Below are 10,175 nucleotides of genomic sequence, written 5' to 3' on the forward strand. Positions count from 1 at the left end.
GGTATAGTACAGGTGTGATGGTTCAAATACCAAAATGGCAACAGTAACAAAAAGACTTCCCTGGCGGCGATGATAAAATACGAACACGGAGCCAACAGATGAGGTTTCAACTGGTACTGGTATTATTATACTCTGCAAACATCAAGTACAATAACACGGTAAAACTCCACTACTCCAATAACTAGATACTTAAACTCCAATACAATTCAACGAGGTCTCCGATCTGATCTCAGTCCTGAACAACTCCTCTATATATACCCATACTGTCTATAAATAGACCATTACATCAGCATACATAATGAGTCTGGAATTTACTACAAATTTCTAGAATGTTCCATTACCTTCTATTGCCTTCTACAGTGTCCTATTACCTATTCAACCAGCTTCTAAAAATTCCACCCAGACACAGTACGGTTCTAGAACATTCTCAGTCACACGGAAGTGGTAAACAAGTCGTATGCGACATGCCTCCCCTCTCAAGAATATTATAACATAATATTACATGACTAGCAACGACGTCAATGATACGAATACGATAACAAACAACAATACAATATATCAAATCGAACTGAATAAAGCTCTGAGTACAAAAATTCGAAAATCACATACAGTAGAATATAATAAAATATGAAATACAGTCATAAACGAATAACATTCTACTATACTGTTCAAAAGTTCCTCAGTCCATCAATCTACTCAGGTAGTCCGTTACCACATTGTCCCGTCCAGGAATATCCTCAACACGATAATTATATCCTTGCAGAGTCATCGCCCATCTCATCACTCGGTCATTTGCAAACTTGGCTTTATCCAGGTAAGACAATGGTTTATGATCCATCTGCAAAATGAACTCCACACCGGCTAAATATAGGCGAAATTTATTCACGCCCCATACAATGGCTAAACATTCCCTTTCTACCGTTGAATATTTCTTTTCTGCATCGGATAACTTCTTACTTGCATACGCAACTGGATGAAGCTTCTCACCATGATTCTGCATAAGTACTGCTCCAATTCTTACCTGAGACGCGTCCGTCCGCAACACAAATGGTTTCTGTGGGTCTGGCAACTTCAAGTATTCCCGCAAAGTGTTATATGCTTTCTCCTGGGCCTCTCCCCATACAACTTTGTTGGGTTGTCCGTTCCTTAGTAGATCACTCAGGGGTGCTGCAATAGTTGCGAATAAGGGGATGTGGTCTCTGTAGTAATTGACCAGCCCAAAGAATGATCGGACACTTTTCTTGGTCGCTGGTCTTTGTGCTTCTCAAATTTTTTCCATGTTGTCGTGACTCGGACTCACCCAATTGTGTCCAATTTCATGACCCAGGAATTCTACTGATGTTGCACCCAGAACACACTTGGATGGTCTAGCTGTTATGTCCGCTGCCCTCAGTCTTCGTAACAACTCAGATAATACTTGCACATGCTCATCCCAGCAGCTTGAATAAACTATCAGGTCATCTATATAGCTTCCAACCCCCTCCATACCTGACAATAATTTCCTGATTCCCCGCACCAGAGTAGCTCCCGAATTCTTCATTCCAAATGGCATCCTTAAAAATTCATAAGTTCCATTGGGAGTAACAAATGCTGTCTTTGGTATATCTTCTTCAGCTACTGGTATCTGCCAATAACCCTTACTTAAGTCAATTTTTGACAGGAACTTACTATTATGTAGCCTCTGAAATATGTCCCCTGTTGTTACCATTTGCTCAGGGTCGGTTACAGTGACCTTATTTAATTTCCTATAATCTACACATATGCGATTTGATCCATCCTTCTTCTTTACAATCACCACCGGTGACGCATAGGGTGATGTGGACTTCCTGATTACTCTCATTTTTAACATATCTTCAATATCTTGCCTAAGGTTCTCCCTTATTGCATATGGTAGTGAGTATGGCTTAGATCGTATTGGTGTATCATTTGTCAGGTCAATCTTATGACTGATTATCTTGGTCCTTCCTGGCAAGTCAGTAAACACCTTATCATAAGTATTGACTAAACCCACCAGTTCTTTTCTCTGGTGTTCTGTCAGGTCTGTACCAATTTGAACATCTTTACCTGACTCCTTGGGTTTACAAGTTCCTAACTCTAGAAGATCATCTTCGTCTACAGCATTCTCTTCATCTGACTCGTTGCACCCCGCTGTAGCTGCGCGCACAGCATTCATCAAGTCTATGGCCGTATTTGGTGAGTAACTTGTCTCACTTCGATTCATCTGGTTGAGGTGACATCTCCCGCTCAACATACAACTTTAACATATTTACATGATACGTCTCCACTTTGTCACCTACCCTCACTCGATAATCGTTTTCGCCTATTACCTGCTCCACCACATAAGGACCCTTCCACTGCATCAATAGCTTGTTGTTGTCAGTTGGCAGCAAAATTAACACCTTATCTCCTTCCTTAAGCACTCGTTTCTTTGTTTTACGATCATAGTAACACTTGTATCAGTTCTGTGCCTTTTGTAATTCCTCTTGAGCAATCTCTAAAGTCTGTTCTAACCGATCTCTCAACTCAAACACATACTGGTAACTATTAACTATCTCAGGAGTATCGCTCCCTTCGGTCAATAACTCCTTAAGGATCTTCATTGGGTCTCTAACCGTTCGACCATATAACAGCTCAAATGGGGAAAAACCAGTTGACTCCTGTGGTACCTCTCTATACGCAAAGAGTAAAGCACTAATATACCGATGCCATTGCCTTGGTTGTTCATGGCACAACCGCTTTAACATCTTCTTCAAAGTACCATTAAACTTTTCCACCAGTCCATTACAGATGGGGTGATAGGGCGTAGACGTCAGTCTCTTAATGCTGAGCAATCTTGACACTTCTTGCATGCATTTTGACACAAACTGAGTCCCCATGTACTTAGTACTTCTTCTGGAATCCCCAATCGGCTATAAAAGTCAATCAACGCCTCGGCTACAGTCTCCGTATCTATATTTTTAAGTGGAATGGCCTCTGGATACCGTGTAGCATAGTCCACCATAGTTAAGATGTATCGATGACCCCCGTCACTGGCTGGTGTAATTGGTCCAACCAAATCTATAGCCACACGCTTGAATGGCATATCAATTAAAGGCATCTTACCTAATGGGGCCTTCACAACTGATCCCTTTGAAACAGTCTTCTGGCACACATCACACGACCTACAAAAACTGGTAACATCTTGATGTAGCCCAGGCCAATAAAAGCTAGTCACAATTCGGTCTTCTGTCTTCTTTATTCCCATATGAACACCAAATATTGAATCATGGGCAATCTCCCTAACACGAGTCCTCAACAGTTTCGACACAACAACTTGACGTACCGTCTTGCCTCCTGGAACTGAACGATCCCGATACACACGATATAGCAAGCCTCCATATACCTGGAACTCTGTTGTATGGTGCCCTCTCACTTCTGGTTCTCTTTTATTATAATATTTCTTCAACGATGTGTCTGCTTGCTGCATCTCGATTAATTTGTCTTTTGTTACATGTGCTCCAGTCTTTACATCACACACTTTGAGTGGCTTCATCTTACCAGATTTCTTCGCTTGCGCTCTGGTTGTTACTGCTCCACTCACATTCCACACTGGATCCGGGTTATCTGGTGGTCTTGCTCCAGGCACATTCCCAACAATTAACTCATAGATTGGGTCCTGCACACATAATGCTTCAACCGTGCCTCTCAAATATGGCGTATCTATTTCCACCATGGCGACTGGAACCCTTCTTACAGTACGATCAACCATCAACATATGACCCATCTTTTTTGTATACTGGTCATCTGGTACCAAGCTCTTCTTGACTATAATGCCATTACACCCAGTGTCTCTCAACATGGTCACAACTGTGTCACCAACCTTCCCTTGACCCACAGGCAAAGTCCTGTCCTCCACAACGCCACTCCGTTCCATACATGCACCATTTACAACCTTTAACTGCTCCCCCGATGCCAACAACAAATGGTCCTTCTCAATCATTTTAGGCACATCACCGTTATATTGAACAGCACAGCTAGCACTGATATTAGACTCCTCTTTAACCACTGCAGCTGCACCAGTAGTAGTGCTGGGTTTGACACTCTTTCTTTCTTGACCCCTGTGTTTTCCACTACGGCAGAACTTAGCCACATGTCCTATAGCACCACACTGAAGGCACTGTCCACCTTTGTCATGGTTGACATCAGTAATGCGGGATGGACATTGTACTGCTCGATGACCAACACCCTGACATACATAACACCGGATACTACTGCCCTGTCCCACATCAGTATTTCTAATGGCCGTCTTATTATCGTTATGCCTCACCTAGATGGTCCTTTGTGGATAACTGTCGACCATGTGCCACTAGGTACTGCTTTGCTATTACTGCCAACTCATCTAAATCTTCGGGTGCTCTTTCTTTAAGATAAACTGCAAGATCTTTTGTACGGGCACCAATAAACTGCTCCTTCACCATCAAGTCGGTAACACCATCATATGTTGCTGCAGTGCCTGACAACTCAATCCATTTAGCAAAATAATTCTTAAGCCGCACAATTAACTGGTCAGAACTCTCGGAACTTTCAGGTTTAATTTCACGGAATCGCTTCCTGTACCCATTCTCTGTGAAATCGTATCTTGTCAATAGCGCCACCTTCACACGATCATAGTCAACTGCATCAGTGTCGGACATCCTGGAATATACTTCCAGTGCTCTACCAGTCAACAGCGCACTCAATTTTGTGGCCCATCCATTTCTATGCCAACTCGCATTCGTTGCAAACCTCTCAAACCGCAATAAATAACTATCAAGTTCATCCTTACCAGCAACAAATGCAAGCAACTTTGGTGACTGTGCATCACTGACCACATTTCGTTGACCGCCAAAATCAGCCTGTTGGAACCCAGGCATTGCTGCTTGCAGCTCTAATTTCCTCAACTCAAATTCTCTTTCCTTTTCTTCCGCTTCCAGTCGTAACTTTTTCTTTCTTTCCTCAATCTCCATTTTCCTTACCTCTGCTTCCCTTTCCTTTTCTCGCTCTTCTGCTTCCATTCGCAATTTCTCTCTTTCACCTGCTTCCTCTTCCAGCCGTATTTTTTCCTTTCTTTCCCCAATCTCCATTTTCCTCCATTTTTGCCTTTCTCTCTTCCCTCGCCACTTGTCTGTCAGCTCGCTGAGAACTCAGTTGCTCCAAAATAAATTTCCTTTTGTCTTCTCCAGTCATTCCCAGTTCATCCGCCCATTCCATCAACTCTTGTTTCGGCATATCTTTTATCTCGCTGGCCATGTTGTCTTCTATATGTCTTCACTGCTCCCGGATGAGCCCCCAGATCTCACACACAACATAATATTACCGTAATTGGTATAGTACAGGTGTGATGGTTCAAATACCAAAATGGCAACAGTAACAGAAAGACTTCCCTGGCGGCGATGATAAAATACGAACACGGAGCCAACAGATGAAGTTTCAACTGGTACTGGTATTATTATACTCTGCAAACATCAAGTACAATGACACGGTAAAACTCCACTACTCCAATGACTAGATACTTAAACTCCAATTGTTCCATTACCTTCTATTGCCTTCTACAGTGTCCTATTACCTATTCAACCAACTTCTAAAAATTCCACCCAGACACAGTACGGTTCTAGAACATTCTCAGTCACACGGAAGTGGTAAACAAGTGGTATGCGACAAGGACCAAAAACAACAAAAACATTTCTTGTAATTAGAATGATGTCCAGTTCCCCATTTCCTCTCCACTGTCTATGGATACATTTCTATTATGATTTGTCTTTGTACTAATGTATGATTTACTTTGTATTATGATTCACACAAATCTGAATAAGTAATTTGTCATCTTTCAATCCATTACTTTCTAATTTACTTATGTAAACCAAGGAAAAAAAATATTACAATGACCCTGTATTATGCCAGCCAATCCCACTCATAGCATTTATTATTTTCCATCACAATTTACAAATAATGAAAATAAAACAAAATGTGTTTTTTGCAATTGCACTTTGTATTTGTGGAGATTCAAAGGTAAATCAATCATAACGTACATTTTTGTATATTACGGTCATTTTATTATTCAATTAATTTGTACTTTACTTTACAACCAAATTATTGTGAATGTTCTACTTGTTTAGTAGTCAATTGTTTGTGTTGTTTTTGTTGCACAAAAAGCTATTGAAGTATTGTTATAGTTCGAGTTAGTTTTGAATTGGTATATGATTATTTAGTATCTTGACTTAAACTGAACAAAATATTTCATGCATGTATTCAAAAATACTAACTATGCTGCGAACAATAATTTTAATGAACATTTATTTCAGTACCCTGTGTAACAAGTACAGTACCATCTTTTCCCAGGAATGTAGAAATTACTGACTATAACGATACATCTGAGCTGTCATGGTCGCCAACAGATCCGGAGGATTGTTCCCTAGAAAAGTATCTAATTCAATATTCTCTCGATTGTGACAACTTTGGAGAATGGAAAGATATGTTGATAGTGAATGGCGATCAAACATCCGCTACAGTACACCTGATCCCCGCTTCTGGCTTTAAATTTCGCATATATGCCAAGAATGCTATAGGGTACTCAGAAAAGAGTTTGGTGATTGGTCTACATTTCACTCCAATAGTAACTAATATGTAATTAATAGATATATTATTCTATATGTTGTTAAATGTCTCCAGAAGCATGTAATGATTACATTGGTTTTTTTTACGTAATGTAATGTGAAACCAATACAGGAGAATAAATAAGTTTATAAATTATTGTAGCTTCTATTTCTACTAAAAGGTGAGACGTCCGGATTGGCTGCTTGTTTTGAAAGCTTTTTCAACTGGGTTATGGATATCTTAAGATAGTAGGATCTGGTATACCGGTATGTTATTTTTATAAGAACAGGGTTATTTCAATAGTGTCAATGATAATGAAAAGAGTTTTGATAGATACAGCATATTAAAATGAACCCTTGGTGTGAATTTACTTTTTTCAGTGTAAACCCATCCATTTTGGAATATTGGAAATGAAGGATGTCAGCATTCCAAGGTTTATTAGGGGCCCAAGCCTGTAAGGCGTGGCCCCTATTCTTATTGTCCGGTTTTTTCTTTCTTCTTTCTTTCTTTCTTTCTTTCTTCCGTAACTTTTTTCGTCAAGCCGTTTGAGAAAACCGCTGAACAGAATGATCTGATAATGCTCTATACTGATAGTCCCTAATGTGAACTGGTGCAACATGCTTTCAGAATTTCGATTGGTCAATTAGTTTGGCAGCCATATTGAATTGAAATAAAACCGGAAGTGGCTGTTTGACCACTTTCTGAGGGTCTAGGCGTCTAGATTTTTTTATGGTATATAGTACAACTCATGTGTAATAGATATCAGCAATAAAAACTTTAGCGGTCATGTGACTTTTCCCGCCATTTTGTTTTTCCTAAAAACGGCAAAAAACACTTATAAATCTTCTTCTTTAGAACCACCAAGCAGAATGCTCTCATATGTAGTATTTAGCTTCTATATATGAATCCCATTTACGTTTGAAAAAATTATTACGATTGGTCACGTGGTTTGGCCACCATTTTGGATTTCTTCTAAACAGGAAGTAGTTTTTTACTCTAGCAACACTTGAGGGATTATTTTCAATTTTGCTTCATGGCATCTGTATATCAAACCCTTTCAGAAACCTAAAACAGATTTCAGATCAGTCACATGGTTTGGCCGCCATTTTGGATTTTAGGCAAAATTGACCAAAAGTTTGGGCATTTGATTCTCAGAGATGATTCAACCTATCTACTAGATGTTTTTATATTTACCATGCCTGGCCTTAGCTCCATATGAGAAAAATAATATTATTTTGATCAGTCACGTGGTTTGGCCGCCATCTTGGATTTTGTGAAAATAGAAATTATGCAACTACATGTTTTGTATTTGTCTGATTTCTTTCAAATTTTGTATGTGCATTTGTGTCATCAGATGCATCATTTTTCCCCAATAGCACACTGCTAGGCCACGTGGCTGGGTACCCATGGGGTGGGGGCTTCTAACCTCATTAATATGCATAACTGTTATAACTCAAGCACTGTTGTAGTTAGGATGATGAATCCTGTGTTATTATGACAACGTTGAACAAGAGATTTGATTAAAATAACAGATGACCATATATGGTCATGTGAGCACGTTAATATGCATAACCGATAAATCTTAAACACTGTTGCAGTTAGGAAAATGAATCCTGTGTTATTATGACAACAGTGAACAAGAGATTTGATTAAAATAACACATGACCATATATGGTCATGTGAACTCATTAATATGCATAACCATTATATCTCAAACACTGTTGCAGTTAGGAAGATGAATCCTGTGTTATTATGACAACAGTGAACAAGAGATTTGATTAAAATAACAGATGACCATATATGGTCATGTGAACTCATTAATATGCATAACCATTATATCTTAAACTCTGTTGCAGTTAGGAAAATGAAGCTGTGTTATTATGACAACAGTGAACAAGAGATTTGATTAAAATAACACATGACCATATATGGCCATGTGAACTCATTAATATGCATAACCATTATATCTCAAACACTGTTGCAGTTAGGAAGATGAATCCTGTGTTATTATGACAACAGTGAACAAGAGATTTGATTAAAATAACAGATGACCATATATGGTCATGTGAACTTATTAATATGCATAGCAGTCATATCTGAAACACTGTCGCAGAGCAGGACATGCAACTAGTGTCATTATGAAGACATTGAATGAAAGATGTAACTGACATTAGAAATGGCTATATATGATTATGTAATCTAATTATTGTGCATAAGAACATGGCTCATTATATATCTTGAAAACCATATTTCGATAACCAAACCAGGTAAATACATGGTACCAACTTTATTTTGACCTCATGTTACTGATAATTCAAGCTACCTGATTGTCTAACATGTGACCACATTAATTATGAAACAGAATCTTGTCAGCTTGGGCCCCGGTGACGCCGCTTGCGGCTTTAATTTGATTTACTTTAATATATAATTTTTTGTACTTTAATATAAATGCTTTTCCATAAGACCTTGCAATTTAGTTTTTGTCTTAAAATGTTTTTAAGGATCAATTCATCAATAACTTGCATGCATAATCATGTAATTTCGACTTGCATCAATGACCTACATTATTACGTAATACTTAAGCAGCTTCTATATAAATTATCGGTAGTCGGTTTGACCATGGAACTATATAATTTGGCAAACCCATCAACATCCTTGTTGTGAACATAATCTGTTTGCGACTTTTTCTCTCTCGAAAATAACCCCGAAAACAGAAATGACTAGACACATGCAGTAGGAAGCAAATCGGCTACAATGACCATGTGCAGTGGAGAAATGAAACAAATGAATGAAGCTTATGCAAATGAATAATTAACAATTTTGAACAACCTACAAAATGCAACAATCTGTTTAAAATTATTGCATCTCTCATAAATGCTTCACAATTATAGGTAAGACTTATGGGCAGCAAACATGCTACCTTTTTAAAGTGGGAGGGTCGTCACCTGCGCACACGCGGAAATGGAGTCCCAAGCGATGATAACACACGCTAAGAACATAAAGGCTCATGGGTACTATGGCCACCTGATGCATGCATAGGTGACGATTCCTCCGCTTTAAAGGATTAGTCATACTAACCTTATTCAAGTGCCTTTAACATTCCCAGTACTGTGGCCACATGAATGGTCTTCTGAACTTGACCTCCAATTGGGCCATTTTAGCTTGTCAGACTGCTACAAGTTCTATATTGTAGTGGCCAATAGCCTATGCTGGTGGTCAATATTTTCACTACCAAACTTTTAATGGGGGTCACTTTTTATGTGAACGTTAGTAGTTAGTGGGTCGGCCTGCAGTGGCGAGATGCGACCCAATGTGCCACGTGTTGTGCAAATGTTCGTTTGCTTTGGAATAGATTAAAAATTTGAACCATTTCTTAAGAATTGTATTAATGTTTTCAGTTTCTTGATGAAATTCCAAACCAAGCAACATAGTTTAAATAAACTAAATATAGACAAAAATGTACCAGTCTATGGAAGTAATTATTATGGAATTAATGTATTGCAGATGCTTGTGAAACTATTTACGAACGTCTTCTTAAAAAAGCAAGACCAGCAAATATATTA

Source organism: Saccoglossus kowalevskii, chromosome 3 (genome assembly GCF_978046115.1).
Source record: "Saccoglossus kowalevskii chromosome 3, keSacKowa6.1, whole genome shotgun sequence".
Taxonomy (NCBI): Eukaryota; Metazoa; Hemichordata; class Enteropneusta; family Harrimaniidae; genus Saccoglossus; species Saccoglossus kowalevskii.